An 18,344-nucleotide genomic window follows, 5' to 3' on the forward strand; every position below is an offset into this window, starting at 1 on the left:
CCAAATATCTCTGGAATCTCGGCTCGAATCGTCGCTGCCACCTCATCGTGGATCATCTGACGAAGCTCCTCGTCACTCACACCGCTCGCCTTAGGTCTGTGGCGTGTCCCAACCATGATGTCTCTGAAATACAACATAATAATATTAGAGACTCGCTCGAGCATGCTCGCACTCGATAACTTGACCCTACTTGTTCTTTAGTACCTAAAGGATTCTTACTTAGGGTGCGCACTGCTCCGGTGTCTTCAGTAGTACGGGCCCTATACTACCGTCTACACCGCATCAGTATTCACCCTAAGTCCTCCTCCTTGGATCCCAAATCACAAGTACTCTATATCTCACTGGCATAGGCTACCCTTCGGTAGACCTCTTATCAGCTCCTCACTGCTACTTACTCGCTCTCAAGCATCACATAGTAGCAAAATCCTTCCTAGGCTAAGGCATCACAAAATCAGGCCACTCTAGTCCTAATATGAATACCTAGCCAACTCTAGCATGCATACCATATCATAACATATCTCATAACACATAATGTAAGGGTATTTTAGGATATCATCGTTCAGGTGCTGGCAGATCGTACACACTGCTTCTTTCTACTTTTCTCAAAATCTTTTACTCCCTTAGAAAAGTTGTTTATTTTATGAAATTTTTTCTCAAATCCTCAGTTTGAGTTCAAATTCATCCGAAGATGCACCCGAATCCCTTAAACCAAGGCTCTGATACCAACTTGTAACAACGTAAATTTTCAAAACAATTTTTCATTTTTAAAATCATACTTTTAATCATTGAAAACAATATCAAAACATAATGTATCCAATGTTATCATAACAAAACAATTCCCAGAATCTCAAACATAATCTCTATGAGTGTGTAGTGATCATGCCAGCGCCTTCCCGTGATCCTCGCTGGTACCTGAAACACAAAGCACAACAACTGTAAGTATAAATGCTTAGTGAGTTCCCTAAACTACCACATACTAAATATACGCCTTTCCAGGCCATAACATTGTAGGATCTTCCAATCCATGTGTTTCAGGGACTTCCGTCCCAAATTCCGGTAGGCCTTCCGGTCCCACCCGCATCCACCTTCCGGTCCGTAACCTCTTGACCTTCCGGTCCATAATCTCTTGACCTTCCGCTCCATAACACACATAACATATATAGCACATACATATCACATGACAACAAACAGCTCATACGTCTCATAGCATATAAGACCTTCCGGTCACACATAGGTACCCTTCTAGGTACAGTATAGTGAGAAGACTCACCTCAATGAAGTCGGATAAACTCTCGTGCTCACCGTCCCGACTTAGCCTCCTCCTATTATTCAAATAACATCCTGATTAGAATTCTCTCATGATCTCATCTTACAAATTAGGTAGAAGGCCATTCTACTCTTCCCTGAACTCTCCTGAATCAGCCTTGACCAGAACCCTAAAGTCAACGGTCAAACTTTGACCCGACTCATCGAGTGCACATGGGCGACTCGGCGAGTCCATGCTGGTTTTTCTGAATCCTTTCAGCCACTCTTGACTCGTCGAGTCATCATTCCACTCGACGGGTTACACCTGTCACGAATCGCGAGGCAACCCCGACTCGACTTGTCGAGTCCACTTATTAACTCGGCGAGTTGCCGCCATGCTCAAACTCAAATGGCCTTCTGAGGTCAGATCTGTTCCTCTAATCCATAGATCTGACCTTCACAAGCTCAATAAACACGTAAAGGTTCGATCTTGATACTCATGCAATGTCCAAATAACTCTACTTGAAGAAATAGCCCCAAATACAACATCCTAAGTCCATTTCTTCCATAGCTCAACAAAAGCAAGATGGATAACATCCTTTGGACCACTATGGGTCCAGATCTGAAGTCTAAACATGATAAGGGACCATATTCCCAACAAATTAACCCAATAAAGGGTATAGGAAACCCTAGATCCATGGATTCTTTAACAAAACAGAAAGAAGATCGATATGCTACCTCAAAGATGATGCCCTCTGCTTGAAATCCACAAATATGCAACCTCCTTGGCCTCCTCTAAGTTGGAATCAACTTCTTCTTGCAAAACCAACCCACAAAGGTCAAATAATGGCTTCTTCTCTCTCACAAACTGTAACACCATAAATCTTCAAAATAATTTTTCTTTTTCAAAATCACATAATGTATCACATCACAAATCAAAATCCATAATCAATACTGTTTTCAAAACAAATCCCAAGATCTCTACACATAATAAACTCCATCGGTGTGTGTGTGTACGTGTCAAGCCGTCGCCTTCCCACGGTCCTCGATGGTACCTGAGACATCAAACACAACAACTGTAAGCATAAATGCTTAGTGAGTTCCCCAAAATACCACATACCACAAATACGCCACTCAAGGCTAAATCCGACCCTCTGGTCTAGATGTCTCAACGGGACCCTCCAGTCTCGCAGCTCGTCGGACCCTTCGGTCCGGTCACAGCTCATTGGGCCCTCCGGCCCGGTCAGAATCATTAGACCCTCTGGTCCGGTCTACACAATCATACAGCATACATATAACACATACCACGTAATCTCATACATAGCAATAATCTCATAAATAACACATAAGACCCTCTGGTCAACTCATAATACCACTCAAGGTAACGTATAGTGAGAAGACTCACCTCGCGTGTCTCGGTAACTCGTAAATCTCTTAACCACTAGTGCTCGATCTCCCGAGCTATCGTCCTCCTACAACACAAGTGTATTTCTACTTAATACTACTAGACTCTGGCTGACTAATACCACGAAATCAAACCAGTCAACGGTCAACCCGACTCGTCGAGTCTGGCGTGGACTCATCGAGTTCCTACGGAAACCCAATCCCTCTGAATCTCTTCCGACTCACCGAGTCACTCACCCGACTCGGTTACTCAACCCCTGGTTCGCAATCATTGAACAACCCGCACCAACTCGCCGAGTCTGGGGAATGGACTCAGCAAGTGCATTCCATGCACAACCCCAAACAACCTTCTGAGGTCAGATCCGCTTCACTAATTCATAGATCTAGTCTCCTTAAGCTTATTGACCACGTAAAGTCCAAGTCTTGATGCTCATCAAGCATTGAATAGCTCATGAATGGTGTTTTAGCCTCAAATACCTTGATCCCAAGCCAAAACCTCCATGGATGCATATAAAGCTTTGGCAATGAGGTGCTCTGGACCTCTATGGGTCCAGATCCAGGACCTTAACTCGCTAAGGGACCATGAGGACACTAGATCTAGCCACAAATGGGTTCAAAAGCCCTAAATCTACATGAACATCACAATAACAGAGAATGATTCGAGATTGTACCTCAGTTGTGATGTTCTGGACCTCAAATCTTCAAGAATCCACCCCTCTCTTGCTTCCTCTTGGCTAGATCTCCTCTTTCCTTGCTAGACAACAACTCCAAGATCAAATATGGCTCCTTCCCTCACTTGAATTAGTCAAACGCTCTAGGGTTTCACTCTGGGGACTGATGAGTGCAAATGACGGCCATAAGGCCCTTTAAATACGCCTTAAACCCGAGAAATTAGGGTTTCATTAAACAGCATGGACTCGCCGAGTCCGGACGCGAACCCGCGTCCAAATCCGCGATCATACTCGGTGAGTCTAGGCTCCGACTCGCTGAGTCTCCTCATAAATTACCAAAAATAAATAAATAAATAATACCTGGGAATCTGGGCTGTTACAATTCTCCCCCACTAGATCTAGACTTCGCCCTCGAAGTCTCGCTCTGCAAATAACTCCGGATGCTGCTCACGCATCTCACGCTCCGGTTCCCAAGTCATCTCGGACCCCTTCCGATGTTGCCACTGAACCAAAACCAAGGGCACCTCCTTGTTCCTCAGAACCTTGATCTTTCGATCCACAATCGCAACTGGTCTCTCTGCGTAATTCAGGCTCGCATCCACCTGAATGTCCTCTAACGGCACTACCGCTGAATCGTCGGCTATACACTTCCTCAACTGAGACACATGGAAGGTATTATGAATCCACTCCAATTCCGTGGGTAGCTCCAAGCGATATGCTACCCTGCCTACCCTCTCGATCACCCGAAACGGTCCAATATACCGGGGTCCTAGCTTGCCCCTCTTCCTGAATCGGATCACTCCTTTCCAAGGAGATACCTTCAGGAGAACATAATCACCGACGTGGAACTCGAGCTCGGTTCGACGTCTATCTGCATAACTCTTCTGGTGACTCTGAGCGGTCAACAACCTCTGCCTGACCTGCTGGATCTGCTTAGTCGTCTGAAGCACTATCTCCGTACTACCCATCACGCGTTGCCCTACCTCACCCCAACAAATAGGGGTACGACATCTCCTCCCAGAAAACAGCTCAAAGGGTGGCATACCGATGCTCGAATGATGGCTGTTGTTGTAGGAAAACTCCGCCAAGGGCAAATACGCGTCCCAGCTCCCGCCGAAGTCCAACACACATGCTCGAAGCATGTCCTCGAGCGTCTGAATCGTCCGCTCACTCTGCCCATCGGTCTGTGGGTGGTATGCGGTACTAAAATGCAACCTCGTACCCAACTCCTCATGAAATTTCTTCCAGAATCTGGAAGTGAATCGCACATCTCGGTTTGACACAATCAAAATGGGTACGCCATGCCGCGATACCACCTCCCTCACGTACAGCTCTACCAACCTCTCCGCAGAAGAACTCTCACTAATAGCGAGAAAGTGGGCGCTCTTCGTCAATCGGTCCACTATCACCCAAATTGCATCGACACCACTTGCCGTTCTCGGCAATTTGGTGATGAAATCCATGGATATCTGCTCCCACTTCCACTCCGAAATCTCAAGTGGTTGCAACTTACCATGCGGTTTCTGGTGCTCGGCCTTAACCCTACGACAGGTTAGGCATCTCTCAACGAACCACGCCACATCTCTCTTCATGCAGGGCCACCAATACTCCCTCTTCAGATCCAGATACATCTTTGTGGCCCCAGGATGGATTGAAAACTTCGATCTGTGCGCCTCTTCCATCAAAATAGTACGCGTCCCGCCCACAAACAGTACCCAAATCCGTCCCTGGAAGGTCATAAGCCCACGGCTATCGGTAACAAACTCCGACACCTGCCCAATAACTCGCTCTCTCTTACGGTTCTCCGGTCTCACCGCCTCGGCCTGGGCCCCTCTGATGGTATCCAATACCGGAGTCATCACCGTCAACCTCATACAGATATCTTGCATCGGGGTACCCTCTGCCCTACGACTCAGGGCGTCAGCTACCACATTAGCCTTGCCCGGGTGGTACAAGATCTCTCAATCATAATCCTTTACCACATCCAGCCATCTCCTCTGCCGCATGTTCAGGTTGGGCTGATCCATCAAGTACTTCAAACTCTTGTGGTCCGTGTATATCATACACCGAACCCCATACAGATAGTGACACCAGATCTTGAGGGCGAACACCACAGCCCCCAACTCCAGATCGTGGGTGGGATATCTCATCTCATGAGGCTTTAACTGCCTTGATGCATACGCGATCACATGCCCTCTCTGCATCAACACCGCTCCCAACCCCGATATCAATGCGTCACAGTACACCACGAAATCCTCCATCCCTTCTGGAAGTGCGGGTACAGGAGCTTCGCACAATCTCTGGCGAAGGGTCTCAAACGAGGTCTGCTGCTCTGGACCCCATGAGAAAGTAACACCCTTCCGGGTCAACTTGGTAAATGGCACAGCGATCTTGGAGAAATCTCTGATAAATCTCTGATAGTAGCCTGCCAGCCCTAAGAAGCTCCTGATCTCCGTAGGTGACCTCGACACCTCCCAACTCATCACAGCCTCGATCTTGGCCGGGTCAACCAAAATCCCATCCTGATTAACGAGATGCCCTAAAATGTTCCTCAAATGTTCCCATCGCACTTGGAGAATTTGGCGAAAAGCCTCTCCGCTCTCAGAACTCCGAGGAGCTCCCTCAAATGTTCCTTGTGCTACTCTCTGGTCCTCGAATACACCAGGATGTCATCAATGAGTACAATGACTGAACGATCCAACATCGGCCTACACACCCTGTTCATGAGATCCATGAATGCCGCTGGTGCATTGGTGAGCCCGAATGGCATCACCACGAACTCGTAATGCCCGTAAAGAGTCCTAAACGCCGTCTTCTGGATATCCTCATCCCGAACTCTCATCTGGTGATATCCCGATCTCAAGTCAATCTTGGAGAACCAAGACGCCCCCTGCAACTGATCAAATAGATCGTCGATCCTCGGTAACGGATAACGGTTCTTGACCGTCAACTTGTTCAACTCCCGGTAATCAATGCACATCCGGTGTGAACCATCCTTTTTCTTGACAAAAAGGATCGGCGCTCCCCAGGGAGAGCTACTGGGATGGATGAACCCTTTCCCCAACAACTCTTGCAGCTGTGAGGATAACTCCTGCATCTCTGGCGGTGCTAGCCGATAGGCGCAGCCCCGGGAACCAAATCAATACGAAACTCCACCTGCCTCTTGGGAGGCACACCCGGCAACTCCTTGGGAAACACGCCTGGGAACTCACGCACTATCGGCACCTCATCCACTGAACTTGGCCTCCCAGCGGCCCCTCGCACATCTGTCACATAGGCTACGAACCCCTTGCAGCCCTGCTGCAAACTCCGCCTCGCTCTAGCGGCCGAACAGAAAACCGAACTACCACGAGTCCCCTCGCCGTCAACCGTCAGCGCTCCCCCACTAGGATCTCGAATCGTCACCAATTGACGCTCGCAATCTATGACAGCCCCAAAACGGCTCAACCAATCCATTCCTACTATGACACAAACATCCCCCATAGCGATCGGAATCAAATCGATCAGGAACTCCACCCCGAAGATCTCCAGCATGCATCCACGTATCACCTCGGTAGCACATACCTCACGCTCATCTGCTATGGAAACCCGCAGAGGTCGACTCAATGCCTCCCTCGGAATACTAATGTGCCGACTAAAAGTCAAAGATATGAAAGACCGACTCGCACCCGAGTCGAATAAAACCAATGCAGGTACATAACTCACAAGAAAAGTACCTACGCATAACATATAGCAATTACAATAGCATAAACTCAACATAAAATAGATAAAGATTACATACCCGCCACGACGTCAGGTGCTGTGCGGACCTCCTCCGCAGTCAGCTGGAAGGCTCTCCCCCTAGCCTTCGGTGCTTCGGCCTTCACTGGCCGGGTCTCAGCAGCTCGAACCACAGGTGTAGATCCCTATGCTGACCTCTGAAGCTGGGGGCACTTGGCCTTCTGATGGCCGGTCTGGTTGCAATGGAAGAAAACCGAGAACCCCTTCGGACAGTCCCTCGCAAAATGTCCTTCCTTTCTGCATTTTTAGCATACCCCAGTCTTGCACGGCCTGTCATGGCTCTTGCCGCACTTCCCGCAAGTGCGGCCCCTCGAACTGCCTATCCTCGAATCAGCGGGCTTTGCCCGCTTGGCGGCCGGCTGCGACTGCACCGGTCGCCGATCACCCCTCTGCAACTCAGTCTCCTCTCTCGCCTGTGTCTCAAGCTCGATATCCCTCTTCCTGGCATTTGCCTGGAGCTCGGCAAATGTCTGATAGGTCGAGTTCGACACGAACTCATGGATGTCCCTCCTCAAAATACTCAAATATCGGCTCATGCGAGCCTGCTCAGTGGACACCAACTCCGGGCAAAACAGCGCCCGCTCATGAAAGATCCTCGTAATCACTGTCACCGACTCGGTCCCCTGCTTGAGGGTCAGAAACTCTTGAGCTAAACGTTCCCTCTCCACCTGGGGAACATAATTGACACAAAACATCGTAGTAAACCTCTCCCTGGTCACTGTAGTCAGCTCAGCTGTAGAGTAGCTCGCGGTCACGAATTTCCACCAGTCCTTCGCCCCCAAGCGAAGCTGGTTGAGTGCGAATCGCACCCTCAAGTGCTCCGGACACGAGCACGTATAGAAACACCCCTCCATGTATGAGATCCACCTTATAGCGGCGATCGGATCCTGTGTACCATAGAACTCCGGTGGTTTCGTGTTGCTGAACTCTCGGTACAGCAACGAATCACCACCCTTGGGTCTCGCAGCAGCAACAGCTGCGGTGGCTGCAGCAACAGCAACATCAGTCAAAGCAGCGTAACGCTCGTCAAATGTCTCGATCAGTATGGTCTTAATAGACCCAAACATCTCTGGAATCTCGGCTCTGATGGCAGCAACCACCTCCTCATGGATGATCCGACGGATCTCCTCATCACTCACCCCACTGCTCTTGGGGTTATGGCGTGTCCCAACCATGATCAACCTCTGAAATACAACATAAAAATATCAGGAATACTCTCGAGTATACTCACACTCGATAACTCAAACATCCTCTGTCCTGGTACCCCCAAGGATTCTTACTTGGACTGTGCACCAATCCGGTGTCTTCAATAGTACGGGCCCAATACTATCGTCCACACCGAATCGATATACAATCCAAGTCCTCCTCCTAGGATCCCAAATCGCAAATACTCTACTCTCTCTATGCACTGGCTACCCTCAATAGCCCTCTCCTGAGCTCCTCACTGCTACCTACTCACTCTCAAAGTATCTCATAGCAGCATCGATCTTCTAAGCTAAGGCATCACAAATCAGGCCCACTATAGTCCTAATAGGAATACCTAGCCTCTCTAACATGCACAACATAATATCTCATAACTCATAACATATAATGTAAGGGTATTTTGGGGATTCACCGTTCGGGCGCTGGCTGACCGTACACACCATCCACTCTGCTCGTTTCCAAAACCCTTTTTTTTCTTTTTAGAAAATTTGCAGTTTCGGTTGTAAAATTTCTCAAATCCTCGGTTTGAGTTCAAATACGCCCGAAGGTGCATCCGAATCCCTCAAACCAAGGCTCTGATACCAACTTGTAACACCGTAAATCTTCAAAATAATTTTTCTTTTTCAAAATCACATAATGTATCACATCACAAATCAAAATCCATAATTAATACTGTTTTCAAAACAAATCCCAAGATCTCTACACATAATAAACTCCATCGGTGTGTGTGTACGTGTCAAGCCGTCGCCTTCCCACGGTCCTCGCTGGTACCTGAGACATCAAACACAACAACTGTAAGCATAAATGCTTAGTGAGTTCCCCAAAATACCACATACCACAAATACGCCACTCAAGGCTAAATCCGACCCTCTGGTCTAGATGTCTCAGCGGGACCCTCCAGTCCCGCAGCTCGTCGGACCCTCCGGTCCGGTCACAGCTCATTGGGCCCTCCGGCCCGGTCAGAATCATTAGACCCTCTGGTCCGGTCTACACAATCATACAGCATACATATAACACATAGCATGTAATCTCATACATTGCAATAATCTCATAAACAACACATAAGACCCTCTGGTCAACTCATAATACCACTCAAGGTAACGTATAGTGAGAAGACTCATCTCGCGTGTCTCGGTAACTCGTAAATCTCTTAACCACTAGTGCTCGATCTCCCGAGCTATCGTCCTCCTACAACACAAGTGTATTTCTACTTAATACTACTTGACTCTGGCTGACTAATACCACGAAGTCAAACCAGTCAACACTGGTCAATGGTCAACGGTCAACGGTCAATGGTCAACCCGACTCGCCGAGTCTGGCGTGGACTCGCCGAGTTCCTACAGAAACCCGATCCCTCTGAATCTCTTCCGACTCACCGAGTCACTCACCCGACTCGGTTACTCAACCCCTGGTTCGCAATCGTTGAACAACCCGTACCAACTCGCCGAGTCTGGGGAATGGACTCAGCGAGTGCATTCCATGCACAACCCCAAACGACCTTCTGAGGTCAGATCCGCTTCACAAATTCATAGATCCAGTCTCCTAAAGCTTATTGACCACGTAAAGTCCAAGTCTTGATGCTCATCAAGCATTGAATAGCTCATGAATGGTGTTTTAGCCTCAAATACATTGATCCCAAGCAAAAACCTCCATGGATGCATATAAAGCTTTGGCAATGAGGTGCTCTGGACCTCTATGGGTCCAGATCCAGGACCTTAACTCGCTAAGGGACCATGAGGACACTAGATCTAGCCACAAATGGGTTCAAAAGCCCTAAATCTACATGAACATCACAATAACAGAGAATGATTCGAGATTGTACCTCAGTTGTGATGTTCTGGACCTCAAATCTTCAAGAATCCACCCCTCTCTTGCTTCCTCTTGGCTAGATCTCCTCTTTCCTTGCTAGACAACAACTCCAAGATCAAATATGGCTCCTTCCCCCACTTGAATCACTCAAACGCTCTAGGGTTTCACTCTGGGGACTGATGAGTGCAAATGACGGCCATAAGGCCCTTTAAATACGCCTCAAACCCACGAATTTAGGGTTTCATTAAACAGCGTGGACTCGCCGAGTCCGGACGCGAACACGCGTCCAAATCCGCGATCATACTCGGCGAGTCTAGGCTCCAACTCGCCGAGTCTCCTCACAAATTACCAAAAATAAATAAATAAATAATACCTGGGAATCCAGGCTGTTACACAAACGTTCAAACACTATTAGCGCGATCCCACTCGACGAGTCTGAGCGCTTACTCGCCGAGTCCCTCTCACAAATTCAATATAAATACTTAACATAGGGTACCTGGGAGTCCGAATGTTACACCATCTATGGCTCAATTTTCCAAATTGGGCCCAACTCCTCATATGGGCCTTACCTCAAAGCCTATTAATTATTCTAATCCATTTGCTTGATCTTGGATGGACCATTAATAACCCAATCATCAAGGCCTAATAGAAACACCCAACAATAAACCCAAGTGAAATTAGGGTTTCACATAAAATGACGATTAGGGTTAAGTGTTTCTCACTTAACCCATTAAGGACTTAATCCATTAAATCCATCAATCTTCTAAATAAATCATATGATGTGATTAGGCTTAATACACAATTCCATCCCAATGGCCCAAATGTGGGTCCCGATAAGTCCAAGCCCATAAATCCAATGTTGGGGTTTCCTAAACCTTAATTAAGGTTTCTAATCCCATCTTAGCCCAATAGGCCCAATAGCCGAGTCTTTTGATCAATTAGGGTTCATTAGGCCCATTAGTTATATGTTTGGACTTTTAGGTTAATTAGGGGTTTATTGGGCCCATTAGGGTTTTATTGGGCCTACTAGGGTTTTAGTCCCATTGTCCAAACATCCAAACGAGTCACAATCCAAACAAGGCACACCGGCACCCGACACGGCGGCTGGAGGCGACAGGAGGCAGCAATCACCACCACACGGTGGTGGTTAGGGTTTCTTCTCACTATTCTTCATTCTAGTTACGTTTTACAATGCTAAACTCCAAATAATCACACACACACGTACACTAACACAAACATATATACACAGCAACCCTAGTGGTGGCCGGCGGTGGCACGTGGCGACAGCCACCACCTCACGGTGGTGGTGGTGGCGACCTTTTCTTGCTTTTCTGGCTATACAAAACATGCACTAACAGAAATATATACACACACCCACTATATGGTCACAAAATGACCCCAGCCACCCACATGTGGTGACCAGCGACGGCAGTGGTGCGATAGCCGGCAACGACGACGCTTCTTCAGCCAAGAACAGCGTCGGCTAGGGTTTGTCAGCTTCTCCCTCAATTGGTGGTTGTCGAGGCCAACAAAATAAATACCCTAAATATTACACACTAAAATAGTGTATAGTGGTAAAGGGATTGTATCCACGATGATTGGTTCAATTTAAATCTCTATGTAAATCACTTGTTCAAGTACTTGTAAAACAAAAATAAAAGTAAAATAGGGGGTTTAGTTCTTTTTGATTGTTTGACAAAATAAATACCCTAAATATTACACACTAAAATAGTGTATAGTGGTAAAGGGATTGTATCCACGAAGATTGGTTCAATTTAAATCTCTATGTAAATCACTTGTTCAAGTACTCGTAAAACAAACATAAAAGTAAGATAGGGGGTTTAGTTCTTTTTGATTGGTTGACAAAGTTAAAACTAGCTAGAATGTAAATATGACAAGTAAACAAGTAAAAGATTTGATTAAATTCAATGAAGTGAAATTGGTTGATTTTAGGTACACCACATAGATGACATGGTTGACTTATCATTAGACTTAATGGAATAACACTTGTGAATTGGTTTAACTTGGCTATAGCAATTCATAAGCACAAATTACCTCAAGTCTTCTTAGATGTTAAAATGGCTAGAGGAGCTCTTAACACATTTCCTTAATTAAAGTCACAAAATCAATGAAGCATAAAATCTTGTGAAAATCAATTAGCTTTAAGTTATAAGAGTTACCAAGTCCAAAAGATAATCGAATGCTTACATTATCATTATGGTGGAAACATTTCCATGGTCTAAATGAAATGAAAACAATCATATAAACCATTTGTTGCTTACTAATTTGAGAGTCCATTACTTAACCAACAAATTAGTCAACAAAAACAAGCATTCATTCATCCAAGCTCATGATCAAAGATAAATAAACACAACAAGATGTTTCACTAGAAAACATTTCCATAAACTTCAAACACAAGATAATAATAAGTCTTAAAAGCAATTAATCATCCATGGGTTAAACCCTAATTAACCAAATGAAAGTTTAGCCAAGCATGGCCAAAGTAAAAGAAATGCAATATAGTTTAGCGGTACCGAACATTGTCTTAGTTGCAAGATGGAAAGAAATTACACTAATCTTCCAAAAATCTTCAAATCTTCCAAAGCCTTCTTGAGAGAGAATTGTGTGTGCTCTTCAAGTGATCCTCCTCAACAATATCTCCAATCTCCAGCAAAAAGGAGCTGGTTTTCTGGATTCAAAAAGGTGCCAAAAGCCACCCACCAAACTTCCACAAATAGAGTCAACAAGTCAAAACTCGAGATCTACTCAGCACAATTCACGCGGACCGCGTATGGGTCCACGCGGACCGCGTGGGTCTCGCTGATTGTAGGACTTGGGCCATTTATAATACAATCTAGCCCAATCTTCTCATTCACACTTCAGCCCACATGCATAACTCTTTAGAGCTCATTTCTTCCATTCCAAAGCCTTTAATGATTGATCCAATGCTATGTCAATCTTCCGTAGCTCAATTCTGCCTCGCCTCATTATCATTCTCGCTCAAAAATTAAGTCCAAATTGATTTATAGTTTATGCAAGCACCAAGCTCAATCGCACCACTTCAAATCCACAAGCAAACCACAAGCCTCCATAAGTCCCGCACTCCTTCCACGCCTCCAATGACAAACAGTCTTCGATAAATCCTGCAAATAAGCTCAAAAGACTGGAAAGCACTTGGTAAAGGAGAAAAATAACAAAAAGAGAAATTATGCATGAAGATTAACTAAAATGAGATGGTTTTAACTAAAAAAAACTATGGAAAGAAGTAATAAAATGAAGCTATCATCGATCTTGATGGTCTTCCCGACAACCTCACTTATCCTATCGACGGTGCAAGGCATTTTCATCTTTGTTGGCGGCGGAGGCTCACAGTGGCGACTTCAGTGGTTATCCAGCCCCACACGACATTTGACGACACGAGCTAGAAGTAGAAGGAGAAATATGGTGGCGTAGCAGCAATGAACATGGAATAGGGAGACTTCGCGACGACAACAACCACACTCCTGCTCCTCTGACGGTGGCAGTAGCAATGTAACAATGGCGGTTGGCATCTCCCGAAGGTGTTCAATGTTTCTCTTGACGAGGACTACCCTGTTCGTGCTAGGCGGTCGGAAAGAAAATGAACAAGGTGAGTGGTGGCGGCATCGGAGACGAAGACGGAGGCATAAGGGTGGGGAGATTGCGGGTGATATGGCTCCCTTAGGGTTAGGGTTTCATGTGCTTTTAAATACCCAACACATTCCAAACTTATTGCCATAATGTTACAAATGGCCCCTCTCTTCAAGATCTTTTTCATTTTACATCCAGAAATTACCTTTTTAACCCCTGATTCCATAAACCTTTACAATATAAATCTAGAATTTACATTTACCCCTTGCTTCCATAATTCCTTTCATATTGATTCCTAATTATAACCAAGTAGCCTCTGTCTTCAATATTACTTCCATATTAAGTCCGAAATTTACTCTTTAGCCCTCAACATTCTAAATTCTTCTTAATTTAAGTCCAATGATCAAACTTCAGCCATGTTAACACTTTTAACCCCTAATCTTTAAAATTGTGACATCTAGCTCCTTGAAACCAACACCTTGCAACATAATCATTGATTTTAGGGCTACTAAACATTCATTAATTAATTTATTTATTTATTAAATAAACGGGGTGTAACAACTCTCCCCCACTTAAATTAGATTCCGTCCTCGAAAACTTTCCTTGCCATTCCTTACACACCAACCATTCTAGTAACATGGTCACTATCCTGGGCACACCCTAGCCTTCCTAGGATAGTCGCGAACAATCTCCGTAAGGCCCTAAAATCCGAAGGTGAACAAATACCTCGCAACACGATCACATCTACTCCATCTAAAATCTGTTGTCTTAAGATGGTCTGCTTCCCTGACAGACCACTCGTACTAAATCATTGTCTAGTCTGTTTATCCCTTAGCTAATTACTCAACTTCTAATAGCTTGAGGTTCCCACTATAAAACATGATAACATACCTAATTATCCTTGATCTCATAACTGTAGTAACGCTCCTACAGTTAGACCTGGCAATGGGGCAGGTTTGGAGCGAATTGACCTTGATCCAAACCCTTTTAACAAATTTCAAAATCCGATTCAAACCCGCTCCATAACCCGCAGGGTTTTGAATAATCAAACCCATACCCTTATCCACCGAATCAGCAGATATCCAAACCCACCTCGTAACCCGTAGGTTTTTTGAATAATCAAACATATTTTACTTAAATCATAAAATCACATTTATTAAATAAAACTAAGTTTTGATTTAGAAAACAAATTATGTACTCGAGGACTTTCTATTGGAATTAAAATCATTATTTAGTTACTTCTTATTGGTTTTTGATCGTCGATTGCATTGATAGAGAATTACAATTACAAACTTCCTTTTGGTTGATAAATGACCTTATTGATTTATAAATGAAATTGGTGATTACATGATGAAATATAAATGAAATGAAATCATCACTTTTGGGAGAAGACTGAAAGTCTAGAAGTTGAGTCTTCGTGTCCTATGTAAAAACAATTAAGTCTTTGGCCTTTTATCTTTGAACTTCTGATTAGAATTTAATGTAAACTTTAGGCAATATAAAATATAAATTTATATTTCTAAAATTTATATGGGGCGGGTTATAAACGGAGCGGATCGGTAATGATCCATACCCAACCCTTTTAATAAAAGGGTTAGCGGGTACGGGTCGTTAACGGGTAAACGAATCAAAAGCTATGCTCCAAACCCATATAATTGTTAAGGGTTTGGATCGGATCAGCGTCAAAACCCGCTCTGTTGCCGGACCTACCTAGAGTCTTATCACTGGCCCAACCTGTAACATCCTGTTTATTGAATAATTAAATAAATAAAGGGATAATTTTTTATATGAATAAAAATCCTTAAAATCATTAATAATATAGCAAAGTGTTGGTTCCGAGGGGTTAACCGTAATAATTTTAGAAGTCAGGGGTTAAAGGTGTAAGTTCCGGAGTGGTTTGTGAATATTTATGATGGCGAGGGATGATTGGTAAATTATTGGGACTAAATTTGAATAGATTTTGGGAACCAAGGACTAAATGGTAAATTTTGGATTCAAATTGTAAAGAATTATGAGGATAGGGTCTATTAGGTAAGTTTTGGACTTAGGTTGGAGGAAATCTGGGGAGCATGGACTGAACTTGTAAAAAACGTGAATAATTAAAGGAAGCGTGGGTTATACCCGATACTCCTCTCCCGTCATCTAACCCGTCCATTTTCCCCCGTCGCATGATGATGAAAATAAACCCTAAATCTAGATCGTGACCTCCATCCGCAACCTCTTCAACTGCCGCATGGTAGCGATCGACCACCATCACCGATGCCGGTTACGCCACGAGCAGCCGAGTACCTGCTGCAACACCGCTGTCGACGAAGCCGAAAGCCTGGATCCAAACTCACGGTGTCGTCACTGGTGACTGCAAGGATTGAAGAGTTCGTGGTCGTGAACCACTGAGGAATTGCTGGTAATGTCAGCTGTCACTTCTCGCTCATTTCTTTCGTTTATTACGGTGGTGTGACACCGTGTGTGTAACGATTGTGAATTCCGGTGACCCTTGGACCACCATTTTTATTTATTCCGACGACCACAGCCTCCTATCCGTAGGTTGGGAGCTTGGTTCTCGTGTTATTTGTGTGATTGGGTTGCTGTTATGAGTTGTGTGCATGATAATGAGTGTGTTTTGGCAAAAGACCCACCACCACCACCTCATAGTGGTGGCTGCCACCGTTTCTGTCGCCATTTACCGCCAACAGCCACCGTGGGAGGTGGTTATGTGTGTGTGCTTTATTATTTGAGGGGTGTATATGTGATTTTTAGGCAGGAACCACCACCACCACCATTAGAGATGGTGGCTGCCGCCGCCTGCCACCTTGAGCTGCCGCCGACCACCACTGCCCTAGGTGGCAGTGCGTGGTGTTGACCTAGTGGAACCCTAATTAGCCCAATTACTTAATATTGGATCGGGTTGGCTCGTGCTTGGGCTTGAAACCCTAATTAGGGTTTAGAAAACCCTAATTTTGGGTTTGTTGATTTGGGCCTATTGGGACCCGCGTTTGGACCAGTGGACTGAAGACCAAACACATGACAATTTTATTATATGATATATTAATGGAATAATGGACTTAATGGGTTAAGACCTTAATGGGTTAAGTGAGAAATACTTAACCCTAATCGTCATTTTATGTGGAAACCCTAATTTTTACTTGGGCCTTGTGGTGTGCCTTCCTATTGGGCTTTGGTGTGTGGGCCACTGATGGGCCATCTAAGAGCAGTCATGAGGACTAGAATATTTAGATGGGCTGTAGGGTAAGGCCCATATGATGATTTGGGCCCAATTTGAAATATTGGGCCATTAGAGGACTTTTTGTGGACCCATTTGGTATTGGGCCTTGGTGGGCCCATTGGGATGGGATTATTATGGACCGGATTGGTTGACCATATTTAGACCTAATAATATGAATGTTGGTCTTAGATCCTAATGGGGTTATTTATAGGTTTGGCTTAGTGATAGAAGCCGGAGTGTAGTAGCAGCATGTATAGGATCTGTTCGCCATTCGAGGTGAGTCTTCTCACTATACTTATCTGTATTGTAATTTGTGTGTGACTGGAGGGTCTTATTCTTGTTGATGAACAGAGGGTCTTATTTGCACTATTGACCGGAGGGTCTTAGTATATTATTGACCAGAGGGTCTCAGTACATATAGACCGGAGGGTCTTAGTACACTATCGACCGGAGGGTCTTATTTGTTTATTATGTGTTATGTGTTATCGTGCATACTGTCTTTGTGACTTATGTTGTTATGGTAATATGTCTATATATTGATCTTATGTGTTTATTTGAGTACTACGATGTCCTGCATTATGTCCATGTGAATTATGTTGTGTATTTATTATGAGCTTGTAGAGTTAGGACCGGAGGGTCCACAGAGTTAGGACCGGAGGGTCCAGAGAGTTAGGACCGGAGGGTCCATTAGAGTTGTGGGACTGGAGGGTCCCACTGAGACACATTGACCGGAGGGTCTTACAGAGTTATAGCCTCGAGTGGCTAATGTGTATTTGTGGTATTTTGGGGAACTCACTAAGCTTTTTGCTTACCGTGTTATGTGTTATGTGTTTCAGGTACTTCTCAGGATCACGGGAAGGCGCCGACTTGATTGTACACACGAGATAAAGAGTCATCTTTTTAGGATCCTGGATTATTAATCAAACAATTATGGAACTGTGTTTTGTTAAATTGATAATTGGGATTTTTCTGAACTGCATTATGAGAATTTTTGTAATTTAAAAATGAAAATTTTGTTCGAAAATTTACGGTGTTACACAACCAGATCTAATCCATTTGGGTAAATCCGAAATCCAATCCGTGGATTTCCATATCCTCACTGTTGCATCCGAACTGGTGGGTACTACTGCTCCTTCCGCGTGCTAACAACGCACTGATGCTATCTACCAACCTAGCAAATGCTACGGCTACACCCGCATACTTACAACACTCTATCACTATATGGCTGCTAGTGAATGCGACGACTACACCCGCAAACTTACATCACTCTGACACTATCTGGGTGCTAGTAAATGCTACGGCTACACCTGCAGACTTACAACACTCTAACACTATCTGACTGCTAGTGAATGCTACGGCTACACCCGCAGACTCATAACACTCTAACGCTATCTGGCTGC

At 44.9% G+C, this 18,344-nt stretch overlaps 1 long non-coding RNA gene across 1 annotated transcript; it reads left to right on the top strand.

Moving 5' to 3' along the window:
- Positions 1–15,884: 15,884 nt before the first annotated feature.
- Positions 15,885–17,924, top strand: LOC145090669 (uncharacterized). The gene is made up of 3 exons (XR_013701700.1): positions 15,885–16,125; positions 17,156–17,220; positions 17,781–17,924. It is a non-coding gene; the product is annotated as an uncharacterized LOC145090669 (long non-coding RNA).
- The last annotated feature ends 420 nt before the right edge of the window (positions 17,925–18,344 follow it).

The sequence above is a fragment of the Lactuca serriola genome, chromosome 2 (genome assembly GCF_051521515.1).
Source record: "Lactuca serriola cultivar US96UC23 chromosome 2, Lser_US96UC23_V15, whole genome shotgun sequence".
NCBI lineage: Eukaryota > Viridiplantae > Streptophyta > Magnoliopsida > Asterales > Asteraceae > Lactuca > Lactuca serriola.